The 12,227-nt window shown below is 38.9% G+C and overlaps 1 long non-coding RNA gene across 1 annotated transcript in view; it reads left to right on the top strand.

Moving 5' to 3' along the window:
• Positions 1-10,902, top strand: part of LOC136867313 (uncharacterized) — a 43,070-nt gene extending 32,168 nt beyond the window's left edge. Inside the window, exon 5 of the long non-coding RNA XR_011017980.1 lies at positions 10,747-10,902. This is a non-coding gene — a long non-coding RNA (uncharacterized lncRNA). The remainder of the gene's footprint in view (positions 1-10,746) is intronic.
• Positions 10,903-12,227: the final 1,325 nt, after the last annotated feature.

The raw sequence follows: 12,227 nt of genomic DNA, 5'->3' as shown, positions 1-12,227 counted from the left end.
GTTACATGCCCTCACTCTATATGAGTACTGCGGAGAGGATTGGAATTTAATCAAGGCTTTTTTTGCACACACAATCTAGTACCTAATTAGAAATTGTATACCACCGAATGCCCTTCCTGACAGGGAAGATAATAAGATGAAATGAATAACATGTTATGTGACAGTAGGAAGGGAAAGGGTAAAACCCGGTAGTGGCACATACCCTTCTCCTGTCGCATAGCATCGAGAAGTCTGCCCAAGGCTTTACGTCCCCATCCGACAGACAAATAAGGACCAACAGCGTTATATGCCCTTCACTGTTGAGAGGCTTGGAATTTAATCAAGGCTTTTCTAGCACGCACAATCTAATGATTAGAAACTGTATACCACCACCTACCTTACCTTGTCGGTTGAATGGTTCGAACGGTTGAGACGCTGGCGTTCCCGTCGCAAAACTGTGCAGGTCAAACCTGTCTCAGCTGTGTGGGCGAAGGGGAGAGGACCGCAAATGCATTGTGCGTGGTGGGGAACGGACAGCATGTATCCCTCTACCAAGAGCAAGATGGTTGCACGCCTCACAATTTTCAGTGCATACAACATATATTTGCGTTCAGAACATACATTGACTGTTGGTATCTTACCTTCTTCATACATTTCAAATGTACATGTATTTTGTAGTGAACGGAAACATCTGAACAGACAGCATACAATCTCTTGTGTTCTGAACACAAAATGAACATCTACATGTTTATTTTTTGGTGAATGAACCTCGACCATTTTAATACTTCTAAGAAAGAGACGGTAACTGAGACACATTGAAAGGGAGGATTAACCTCACCTACATGAAACCTCATGTGTTCAACTCCTTCAAGGGGAGACAATAAATTCCTGTGTGAGATTAGATTAGCGTTGGACAGGTATCAATTAATACACTTTAAAAAATAACTTAATTGAATGTTAATTGAACGCGATTTATCGTATGCTAAACAATGTTGATGTATTACATGGCCATGATCACAATTCTGGAAGTTCAGAAAATTCGACTGCGTTCCATAAGTTTCCCTTCTCACTCTGTGATAAAATATTATCACATATTTTACTTCATTGTTATGCTTACTTGTAATTCGTATTTCAGAATAAAGTGTAAGGCAGATTTCTGCGTATGCGACAGTCGACTAACTGTACATAAATTCGTTGTGGTGTATGATTGGAATAAGACAGAGCTGACTCTGCTCTTGCCTCAAGTTCAGAGAAGGTATGAGGTCGAGGAGCAAAACATAAGTACGACCTGTATGATGGAGAAATTCCTTCGACAATGGTTTGTACGATTTGTTCTTCGGGAAAATGAAGAACGAATACCCGCATATAGAATCTTACGTCTTGGATGAAATTGGCCAAATTCTCGGCAAACCTTTAGACTCGGAGATAGTACTTCTGTATTAGAGATGGCATTGATCTAGCTGGAATGAAGTTAGCCAAGAGAAGAGCAAGGAAGTCCTCTACAGAAGATCTATCGGCTACTGCCTTCACAATTTTATCTGAAAGGACGCCCACGGAGTATGGGTAAGTAATTTGTAGAATTTGAGAATGAGACAGAGCGAACACCAAAGCGTGATCTTGAAATTCAACTAGGAATCCTCAAAAGGAAACACCTCATTAGTAGAATTTACCGAAAATTAGGATATTCCCTTAAGCAACATGGCTAGCGGGAGGAATATGCTAAAACCAGGATAAATAATAGGGGACGGCATTGTAGTTGGAGCGGGTTCAAAAGCTACATTGCTAATAAAGAAAGGTGAAAGTTGTTTTAGATGCACAGATACTTGTTCCGATGGGGCAGACCTTTCTTGTGTAACTGCCGATTTCCTACTCCCAGCAGGCCTAGTAGAGTCCTCTTCTGTTGTTAAGGTGACAGTTTGAACATGATCATCTTTAGCACTAGCCGTCCCGAACAACAATTGACTAACCCGATTAGACATGTTAGAAAGGTGTTCCACTATATTACTAGCTCTCTTAGTGTGATCATCCTTCAGTTTTAGAGACAATAGGTCCTTAGCCCTATTGTAAAAATGGAACAGTCTAGCTTGAACACGCTTAAGCTGATTTGTAGAAGGGTCACTTACTTCAAAGAAACTAACGACAGACACTATCTCAGTGGTATTGTCAGTGATAGTGGACAGAGCCTAATCAATATCCTTCTCCCCAAATACTGGGATACAGATGGGAAACTCTAAAGATTCTTTAAGTTTAGCAATATCTGCCGCAACCGTGCCATCGGACTGGACCTTCCTACTTAGAAGTTCGTAAATTAATTCCTCATTGCGCAACTACCCAGGTGCAAGGGCTTCTTGAGTACCAGATATAGTGATAGAAAAGCTGACAAAATTTGGAAAATTCCAGCAAACAAATGCATTTTTAGAGTTCGTTATCGATTTCTATTAGCTGCCGCCAAAAGAGGGTTTATCCAAACCCATTCAACCACGCACTGCCACCCCTTGTAACGGGGATACCGTGGTTCACAGATATGAAAGAAAGTACGGGCATGAATGGGTGAGTGTAGAAAAGTCAGAATGATTTAAAACTTTATAATTTGAGCTATATTTCTTTCTCTTCCTTTTTCTATTTTAAATTTTATACTTTTCTAAGCAAATGACAAATCAGGTATAGCATTAGCACGTGAGCTCGGGTAACAATATTAGAAAAATCGGAATAATCAACTAGTAACTGATTAACAACCTGAGCTTGAAGCTCCCTAATTACAAATTTTACATGGGCACTATTGCGCCTTTCAACTAACAGTCATGGAGACGCATCTCCGAAATTTTACATTAGTGAAAGAGCGCCTTTGCTCTACAAGGTTACACTTTAGGAGACTATTCTAGAATTTTACAAGTTCCCAGACTATCCAAGTCATACCCTACATTTAACAGAACAAACTGTATTCACAGTTTTATCGCCTCAACAGTCTAATTGACTTAAAATGAAATGGATGAAATTGAGTTTAACAGGAGTAACAAGCATTCATACTACATGGCCTTTGGTAAAAACAAAAGGTTAGCGTTATTGGCCGGAAAGAAAAATTTTAGGAGGCGAATATTTTTACTCCTTTAAATTCAAATGAAATAATAAAATCCTATGTGCGCTTATGGCCCGACATTACAGAGGCTAAGCCTATACTATGGAGGTGACTAGATGGATATAAACTTTAAAAATCAAGAGATAGATTTGAAGGTTACAAAATTAGCGTCAGCTTAATATCAAGTTGGGAGAGAGTACAGGAGGGTTCCTCACTCTTTATTTTATAAATTCGAGTCAGTTCTTTAGACATGTTTGAAATTTACATTAAGAAGTAAATGTTTCATTGCGAAAGAAATTTGAAACCTTCCCCTCGAGATAGCTTCCAAAGACTATTACATTGTTAAGCAGGATCTGCCATTACCTTGAGCTGGTGGACCTTCCGAAGATGGACGAGGGAGCCATTTCCCGCTGCCTCCGTTAAGTACACACTCTGAACTGGAGCGATCACAAAGACAACGTGGCCTGAAATGCCCTAGCTTTTATAGCGGAGAGGAAAGTTCAAGATTTCTCCAGGTCGAAACCCTGACACACCCACCATTTTCATTGGACAATCAAATAAATATCAAAACCCGTGATTGGTTACTTAAATAAATGATCACATTTTCTCATTGGCCAACACATTATGTTGGCGTGAAGAAATAGAAGTGTTGAGAACTTTGGAACACCAACGACAAACTATAAACAATTCAATTCAGGAAACCTTGACATACAAAATTACTTTGAAAATTAGTAGTTCATCTTCACCTCAGAGGGCGCAACATAACTTGATAGTAGCGACACCTGTCGAGAAATATTCAAACTATTTCCAAATGATTTTCAGATTCCCTGATCTAGATGGCCTTCTAAAAGGCGCTGGTTTTAAATGCACGGGGCGGGTGTACCTCCGGTACAATAATAATAATAATAATAATAATAATAATAATAATAATAATAATAATAATAATAATAATAATAATAATAATAATAGACTTGTTATATCATCAGTAATACAAATAATAATTTTGCCAGATTTTAAAATTATTATTATTATTATTATTATTATTATTATTATTATTATTATTATTATTATTATTATTATTATTATTATTATTATTATCTCACAAATGACTTGTAAGATTTTAAGAAGACTGGCAATTGAAAACTCAGAAATATTATATTCAACAAATGTGTCCGAGTTCCAGTAATCATCATCATCATCTGTTTACCCTCCAGGGTCGGCTTTCCCCTCGGACAGAGCGAGGGATCCCACCTCTACCGCCTCAAGGGCAGTGTCCTGGAGCTTCAGACTCTTGGTCGGGGATACAACTGGGTAGAATGACCAGTACCTCGCCCAGGCGGCGTCACCTGCTATTCTGAACAGGGGCCTTGTGAAGGGATGGGAAGATTGGAAGGGATAGGCAAGGAAGAGGGAAGGAAGCGGCCGTGGCCTTATGTTAGGTACCATCCCGGCATTCGCCTGGAGGAGAAGTGGGAAACCACGGAAAACCACTTCCAGGATGGCTGAGGTGGAAATCGAACCCACCTCTACTCAGTTGACCTCCCGAGGCTGAGTGGACCCCGTTCCAGCCCTCATACCACTTTTGTTTTCAAATTTCGTGGCAGAGCCGGGAATCGAACCCGGGCCTCCGGGGGTGGCAGCTAATCACGCTAACCACTACACCACAGAGGCGGCTCCAGTAATAAGACCAGTATTATTTCTTTAACATTTACGGAAACAAACCACAGGTGTACTTTGTGTATTGTATTACTTTTGTTTGAGATTGATTGTCTCAAATTTGTACGGTCCGACGCTCGAGTTCATACAGCCGGTAGGACAAAAAGAATCTCAGGGTTATTGAGGTATCAAACCGGAAGGCGGACTCTCATAGCGTGTTGCAATCTACGTATGACGTCAAAGTTAAGGAAACTATTAATATTCGAAATCAAATAATTATTATATTATCAGTAATAAAAAATTGTAATACTTACCAGAATTTCTTAAAAAATCATAAATATTTATTTTAATGGCGATAATGAGAAAATATAATTGAATGATTAATTAATCTATATAGAGTTAGATTCAAAATAACCATACTTAAAAATAAATAAAATAAATTGGTTCATTAATCGCAATTTGAATCACGCAGCCGGTCCCGTGGTGTAGGGGTAGCTTGCCTGCCTCCTGCCCGGAGGCCCGGGTTCGATTACCAGCCAGGTCGAGGATATTTACCTGGATCTGAGAGCTGGTTCGAGGTCCACTCAGCCTATGTGATTAGAATTGAGGAGCTATGTGACGGTGAGATAGCGGCCCCGGTCTAGAAAGCCAAGAATAACGACCGAGAATATTCGTCTTGACCACACGACACCTCGTAATTTGCAGGCCTTTGGGCCGATCAGCGGTCGCTTGGTAGGCCAAGGCCTTTCAGAGCTGTAGTGCCAAGGGGTTAGTTAATTAATCTGAATCAGGCAAATATTTTAAGTTTCAGAAATGTTGTCCTTCATGCACTGGATTGAAATTGTGAATTTATACTATTAAGAGAGAAAAAATTAGTGAAAATTTATCTCGTCCAGTCGAGTATTTTTATTTTTGAATGATTTCGTATTTATTCTTTTGCTATTCCTCTTTGTGCAAGAAATGATAATAATATATTTAATTAAGTGAACTAAGCATAAAATAAAATATCAATCATAATTTGAAAGGAGATTCGGCATATAGTTGTCAATCATCGATGAAACTTGTCGGCAGCAAAAGAAATATTCTTTTATGTAAATTGTCGATTGTCGACAACGACAAAAAAGAAAAAAATTGAAATCAGTGTTGCACGTCTACTCATAAAGAAAGTATTCTCACATGTGACATGTGTCCATTCGTAACATATTCTCAAATAATATTTCAACACGAAAAACATAGAGTTCAAATGTGGTTTAAAATCAATTAAAAGAGAAAGCTCACTGCCGCTACTCTTTCACTGACGTATTATATTACATAACACTAAATTATTATTGGAAATTTTCTCTGTAAATCATTTCATAGGTAAGCTGCCTCTGTGGATCCGTGGTAGAGTGTCGGCCTTCGGATCCCAAGATAGTGGGTTCAAACCCGGCAGAGGTAGTCGGATTTTTCAAGGGCGGAGAAAAGTCCATTCGATACTCCATGTCGTACGATGTCGGCATGTAAAAGATCTCTGGTGACACATTTGGTGTTTGCCCGACAAAATTCATTAAATCTCAGCCGTAGACGCCCAAGAGAGATCCGGTTTACTCTGTCTGCCATCTAGTGGGCCTATAGTAAAACGGAACGTCGAAATTGACGAGCAGACAGCTAGATGGCGTCAAATCGGAATGTCTGCGCACGGTAGCTGAGGCCATACGATTAATTTTTATTTATTTCATAGGTCGCTTTATTTCATTAAACGTAATTCATGGTTTTTACATTTTTGGGCAATCCTTCATCATTCCTAAGAAAATATCCAAAATATATAAGGAATACTTTCTGAAACATATTCAAGACTACACGTGAAATTCTACTGTCCAGCTTTCCATTTTCGAATATAAAATCGACGTATACATACCGCTATATGGCTTATTTCCACTTATTGCACCGAAAACAGACTATATCTTCAGCAAACAGCTTCTAATGAGCTCATTCCGATGATTATCTACATCCAAAATCTATCTGTGTACAAATTTAATTACCTATTGGAAATCACAATATCGGTATTAAAATAAAATGATTCTCGTGATTATCACTTTATATCGCCATCACATTTCTTGATACCATGAATACTAAGTTATTATGATCTACTATGAAGCGGCCGTGGCCTTAATTAAGGTGCAGCCCCAGCATCTGCCTGGTGTGAAAATGGGAAACCATCTTCAGAGATGCCGACAGTAAGATTCGAACCCACTATCTCCCGGATGCAAGCTCACAGTCGCGCCTCTAACCGTACGGCCAATTTGCCCGGTTCTTCCTCAGTTGCTGGTGATCCGTAGCTGTAGGATGAGAACATTCATTCATTCATTCATTCATTCATTCATTCATTCATTCATTAAGGAGTTAAGAGTTTCATTTGCTTTCCATGCATGCTTGAATCCTGTCCATTCATTCATTCGTCCATTCATTTATTCATTCGTTCACTCAGAATGGGCACTGCCTTCGTGATATTGCAGGCCATACTGTAGCTCTGACGACGTCACGCTTTAGGTGGGACATGAAGGCGATACGCATCCGCTCCGCTTGAATAACATTTACTACAGTAGGGCCTGTACTTCAAGAAGGCAGTGGAATGGGATATACTCTCCACAGCTGCTGAGGGTTCGTAGCTATATGCGGAGTGAATAAATTTCATCCATGCATTCAATCGTAAAATCATCCAATTACACTGGTCGACAATGAATTTCTTACAGAAACAAAGTCAGGTGTTTGTTATATATCTTCATCTGCTGATTCCAAAAAGGGAGTCAGAAATTGTCCTTCACCCACCATTTTTTGTAATTTTGAAAACCATGTTTTTCCTGTTTATTTTAGCATTGGAGGTATATAGGTTGGTGATTAGAAGGCGTATTTTACATTTAAATTTAATTTCATTTTTTCAACAGTGGACTTATAACGTTTGGTGATTGTTGCCTTGGATTCACGAGTTACAACGATTACATTCTCCAACAAAACAATAATTTAAAGATAAAGTTTGAGTCAGTGTGCCCAACTGTAGCGGAATGTGTTTTTGCAATTTACTTTAAATTGCTAACTAGAGTATTCTAAGTGGGTTTAGTACACCAAGAGGTAGGTTAGTTCCATCTAGCCTCAATAATTTCAGACAACTTACAGTACGATCGGAAACAAGGAGCAGAATAAGTACTTGAAAAGGTTTTTCATGTTGTCCACAAATTCACAACAAGACCACGTCGAAGAAGAATCGACTAAACTTGTTGGAAAATAGTAAAAATGGCAATTGTATTTCCAAATTTTTTCCAAATTGGAAGAACGCTTGTTAGAATTTATCTTCCGACACTGCGTGGCGGAGTGCAGCGGAATATCGGAGAACTCGTAGCGACTTTTGCTACGGGCACACTGCGAGTTCGAACTTTCTTAAAAAGGAAGATGCTAATTCTGTGCTGTCTTCCGTTGTCAATTGGATTGTGACAGAAGTGTGAAATACGATCCATGGTAGTGCATTATAAGGAGTAGTGTAAAGTGTATAGTGTGTGTGTGTATAAGGAATATGTCTCGAAAGTGCATAAATGATGAAAACAACTTCCGTTGCGTGTACGGTGAGCTGACTTTCAAAGCGCAGAGACGGAGGTTTACTCCTCTTATAAGTAGGGCTTATCACTTTGTTTAAACAACAAAATAGACCAGGACAAGACATGGGCCCAATAAATATGTTGTACGAAATGTGGAACACTATTAACTGTCTGGTTGAAAGGATCCCGCCATATGCCTTTTACAGTACCTATGATATGGCGCGAACCTAAGGATTATGTGACAGACTGCTACTTCTGCTTTACAAATGTATCTGGAATAAGTTCGGAGTCCAGACATACTGTTAAATATCCATCTTTGGATTCAGCAATTCGACCGGTGTCTCACGGGCCAGGATTTCCCATACCAACTCCACTAGATGACAAGACTGAATAATTTTTCGAACATCAGGATGATTTACAGAAGGATCCAGATTTTACGGAAAATGATACTATAAATGAACCTCACTTTGTAACACAGGAGGATTTAAATGATTTAGTTCGTGATATTGGTTTAAGTAAAAGCAAGGCAGAATTACTCGCCTCAAAATTGAAAGGATGGAAGCTACTGCAGTGTGACGCCAAAGTAAGTTTTTTCCGCAAACGCCGAAAGGAACTGGAATATTTGTTTTCTAAAGAAGAGGACCTAGTTTTCTGAAATGTTGTTGAGAACTTATTCCAGTCACTCGGTGTTGAGCATAAAGTTGAGGATTGGTGTTAGTTCATAGACTCATCGGAAACAAGTTTGAAAGGAGTATGACTACATAATGGAAACATATATCCATCCATTCCTTTAGCTCATGCAGTTCGGTTGAAGGAAAATTATAATAATATGAAACTCTTACACTCTGCTATTAAGTATGACCAATTTTCTAGGCAGATATGTGAGGATTTGAAAGTTATACCCATATTACTAAGGTTACAGCTTGGCTATACCGAATTTTGCTGCTTTTTGTGAAAGTGGAATAGCAGAGATAAACATTATATTTAAAGGAATTGGCGAAAAAGAGAGTTACTTAATCGAAGACATGGAAATGTTCTTCACATGCCACTTGTACAACCTGAAAAAATGTTATTGCCTCCATTGCGTATCAAACTAGGCTTATTTAAGTATTTTCTGAAAGCTCCGAATCGTGATGGTAGAGCATTTATCTTCCTAAAATAAGTTCCCAGAGATCAGCGATGCTAAAATTAATGAAGAAATATTTTTGGGCCCTCATATAAGAGAACTGATGAAAGATATGCAATTTGGAAACCACTTAACTATGCAAGAAACAGCTGCATGGCAATCTTTCAAAAACTTTGTAAAAACCTTTCTACGAAACTTCAAGTCTGATAACTACAGAAAACTTGTCAGTGAGGTGATTGACAACTACAAGATAATGGGATGTAATATGTTTCTAGAATACACTTCCTGCAATCCCATCTCGATTTATTCCGTGAAAACCTAGGGGCTGTGAGCGACGTACACGGGGAGCGTTTCCACAAGGACAACGCGGAAATGGAAAGGCGCTGCCGGGGTAAATCGTTCCCAAACACACTGGCAGACTCCTATTGGACACTGATAAGAGAGGTTCCTCAAACGAAATGCAGTAGAAACTCCAATTTACATACATTTTAGGTGAGTGAATGTAATCTCAGCTAAAATATCATAATACTATAGTGCAGCAAAAATGGCTTTTATGTTTACTCGGAAACCCTGGGTGATGGAAAAGTTCTGTAACAAGATTTGAAATCATCACAAAAAATAAGACAGAAACACCTATTGTTTCCCTTGTAACAAAAAAGTTCAAATTTTGTCGACCAGTGTTATGAATGCTCTCTCCCCAGTTGGTGGTATTGAGACTGGGCGACAAGTGTTAATTCTTTCATGCATGCATGAATTCTGTCCATTCATTCATTCATCAACTCGTTGTCCGGCTCTATGACTAAATGGTTGGCGTGCTGTCCCTTGGTCACAGGGATCCCGGGTTCGACTCCCGGTAGGGTCGGGAATTTTAACCATCATTGGTTAATTTCGCTAGCACAGGAGCTGGGTGTGTGGGTTGGCCTTCATCATCATTTCATCCTCATCACGATGCCCAGGCAGCCTACGGGTGTCAAATCAAAAGACCTGCACCTGGCGAGCCGAACCTGTCCCCGGACACTCCCGACAGTAAAAGCCATACGACATTTCATTTCATTTCATTTCATTTCATTTCATTTCATTTCATTTCATTTCATTTCATTTCTTCGACTGATTCATTTAGAAATGCTCTCTTTCCAGTTGGAGGATACCTGTGACTGGGAGTGAAGTGTTTATTCATTCATGCAAGCATATACTGTATACAATTCAGTCAGGTAATCATTCATTCATTCATGCAGCCATTCATTTATTCAGCTCATGCATAGTGTCAGTTGAATGTAGAGGAGAACTCTGAACTGACTTATGACAAATAAATAAAATATATAATTTCTGATGTGTTTCAGAGCCTCAGCCTTGTGCTCAGACCAGAAGTTAAATGCCCGAGGAATTAATGTGCATCCTGAGACGAAAATACGGAAGAGATCCTGGCAAATCATCTTAATTCTTATGCATATTTTAAATTAACCAAAACCAATGTATCCTGAATGTGAATAAATATGTTTATGACTAAAGCATGAAATGAAATGAGTCAGACATTACTAATTATTCAGACTCCTGTTTAATCAGTAAGTCAGGCTGCACATAGACACTATGACCCTACAAAATGTACAATAAATGTTGGGTGCACGGAAGGTGAACTACCAAATAAATATTATTAACAAATTTAATGAATTCACAATTTACGTTAACAGATCGCATGCGAATTTCATGGTAGGCCTTACCTCACTTATACCTGAAAACTTGCTTCTAGAAATAGGAAAACTAGTTGATAAGCAAGAAGAACATCGAATATACAGAAAAATAACATACACTCATTATCATAAAAACCAGAACACCTTGAAAGACTAGAGATAGGAAGTTTATATTCACAGCACATGTGCATTAGTATGTTCTGAAGAAATGATTAGCATTTGAATCATCCCTCAGATTCAAGGTCCACATTGATATCTCGGCACACCACCGCCGACTAGTAAAAATTGTCTGCGGCTCTCGTTGTCACTATAAACCGAAGGTAATGGAACAGTGTGTCTTGAGCAGATGTGCAGGATGCCTCGCAGACAGGAAATTTAAGCTGGAACAGAAATCAAGTGTGTTTACCCCTAAATGGCCCATCCCGGTAGCGAGACGACGTCAAAACTTCGGACAACCAGACGGCTCACAGACCACAGACAGAACACGAATGCTGCCTCGTCCTCCTTAAACGGGTAACTCTGGCCTTGGAGTAGCCAATCAGAAATCAGGGGCCCGCCTATCGCCACCCAGATTCACCAATCGCAACTCCTACCTCAGTCGCGAACTTTAAATAATTTTCTCGAATACGCACGATCGCGAATCTTCCATTTCCAGAACAGTCAGAAAATACTTTCTAGAATACATAACCAACAAAAGGCAACACACCCTATTCAAAAATTCATGTAACAACTTTCTGGATACTTCCAGTAAATACAGAACCGAAATCTACTATTTACAAATACCATATGTTACCAAAATATTACACTGTACAGGTTAGGTCGTTACATGGAATACAAATAAAACATTACGTCACCACATATCATATCATACAGTAAGTACTACGAAAGGTTTACAAATAAAGTCTTCAATAAACACTTTCCACTTCCAATACATTCTACACCTTTGACACATGTTAACTATCTTATGGTCACCTCAAATATATATGCCTATGCAATAATATGTTGAGGTTCAGTTACAATGACAGTATTCTACTAAATGTAACGACCGCGTTTTAGAAAATTGTCTGCGTAGTTTCTACTGTTAAAATGCTCGAATTCAAAAATAGCACATGAAAATTATGATTTCTCCTGAA

This window comes from Anabrus simplex, chromosome 3, assembly GCF_040414725.1.
Source record: "Anabrus simplex isolate iqAnaSimp1 chromosome 3, ASM4041472v1, whole genome shotgun sequence".
Lineage (NCBI taxonomy): Eukaryota > Metazoa > Arthropoda > Insecta > Orthoptera > Tettigoniidae > Anabrus > Anabrus simplex.
This window is presented reverse-complemented; position numbering and strand designations above follow the sequence as displayed.